This window comes from Mastomys coucha, chromosome X, assembly GCF_008632895.1.
Source record: "Mastomys coucha isolate ucsf_1 chromosome X, UCSF_Mcou_1, whole genome shotgun sequence".
Classification (NCBI taxonomy): Eukaryota; Metazoa; Chordata; class Mammalia; order Rodentia; family Muridae; genus Mastomys; species Mastomys coucha.
This window is the reverse complement of record NC_045030.1, coordinates 132,340,486-132,342,634: the sequence shown is the minus strand read 5'-3', so window position 1 is coordinate 132,342,634 and position 2,149 is coordinate 132,340,486.

Genomic DNA, 2,149 nt, shown 5'->3' with positions numbered 1-2,149 from the left:
ATAAGAAACACTTTGAAAATGTCCTAACAATTTAGAAACTTGACCTCTATAGAAAGACTGAGGTATATATATGCAGATAATGCTACTTAATGTTGCAAGATGAGAATCTGTTTCCATAGAATACACCAGAAGTAATTACAGCAAATGAAAACCCAAGAAGCTTTAAATATCAGGAGCACAAGGCTTTCCACCCTCAAAATCCTGCCATTTCTCCTCAGAGCATCTACTGTAGTCACATCCAACTATACTTACTTCCTTAAGATGATTCCAAATATTGAGGCTTTTATTTTACTCTTATTTTATTTTCCTTCAAGAAACACTGCTAATCTACACAAAGGTGAAGTGAGTAGTTACATCTATAAATCCATGAGCTAACCTAACAGATATACTAGGATACAGTTGAAGTCCAGGATGTACCCCTACCTAACTTTTACCCTATTTTCTTAAAAAGATATATCTAGTAATAATAGGTATTTTCATTCTCATAGACTTCTTGCATGCTACATAAGCATGCATCATACACATTCACTTTGTTTACATATATATGCATATATACAAAAGTTTATAATCTATATTTATATATGTATATAATACTTGTAGTTATTGTTGTTTTACATATTTTTAAACTTTATATGTATGTTATAAAGTATCCAGAAATTAGCTTTTTCCATTATCTTGTTTCCCCCACTATACCATCCAATATTTGAGTTTTAGGCCTCTCTGTGTGTCTTAGACCTCTCAGAACTGTTGTACCTCCCTGCATCAACCACCCCTCATCCAACATCCAGTATTTATTGTTTTATTCAATTTATTCTAAAGGTTCTCAATTCAGCAATCTAATGTTGTTCCAACTGTAGTGATGAATTACTCTAAATCAGCAGTTCTCAAACTATATTGATATTAAGACTAAAGGTGTTCAAAAAGCTGCCAGATCAATATGAGAATTTATTATTTAGTAAATCTTGAATGGTGCTAGAGTTCAGATAGCTAACAAATTCCCAGGTGCTGCTGCTGCTGCTGCTGTTTCTACTGTTGCTGTTCCATGTGTCCAACATCTTATCTTACTTCCAGACAAACTGGGTCACTTGACAGTTTCTGTGTATAAAATTCAGACTATGCTAGGTCCCCATATCTGTTTATATATCTGTTTATATAAAGGGTTAAAACTTACTAATGCAATTTATTGAAAGTATAATAAGAGGACTTAAAATAGTTAAAAGTGATCTGCTTCAATGACTGGTAGGCTAAAACAAAATAAATATACATTAATCAACTTGAGTTAGTATTGATAAAAAAATCCTCACACATTCATTCATTTGAAATGAATTTACTTTTGATTTAATGATTGAACAGATAGGGAAGATTTCAGGGCATAGATGCAGATGAAGAATTTTAGAATATGATGAGCATTGATTTGTGGTGTGTTAATGTAAGATGATCTCCAATCCACGAGGAACCAATTCATCGATTTGTTCTTCATCTATAGCTTCCTTTACACCCAATCTGTAGGAAGAATAAGAAATAAGAACTGTAAAACATATAACATGAACACTTTTTTAATTCTTAAGAAAATCAGTCTAGCCTATGTTTCCTTATCAAAAGTATCTCCCTTTTGTAACTTAAATACTGTGTACCAGGATGCTCTCATATCACCTAATGTCTTCAGTCAGCTGATAATGAAGGGGTCTCTAATACCATAAAGGCCTAGTTTTCTGGTGATCCTATAACCTTGTAAAGATACCAATAAGTTATTCGATGTTAAAAGATTCTGTCCACGGGCTGGCGAGATGGCTCAGCGGTTAAGAGCACTGACTGCTCTTCCAAAGGTCCAGAGTTCAAATCCCAGCAACCACATGGTGGCTCACAACCACCCCTAATGAGATCTAATGCCCTCTTCTGGAGTGTCTGAAGACAGTTACAGTGTACTTACGTATAATAAATAAATAAATCTTAGAAAAAAGATTCTGTCCACTAATAAACCATATTTTTTTTAAAAAAAATTCTCATGCTCTTCCACTTAAAGACATAGGCAAACAAAATCTAGCAATCTGGACAACTTCTCAGTGGGAGATATATTTCTGAATTTCATATATCTGCTGCATCATGGTTTTCTTTAGGGTGATTTCCCTCTTTTCCAATAGATTGTACA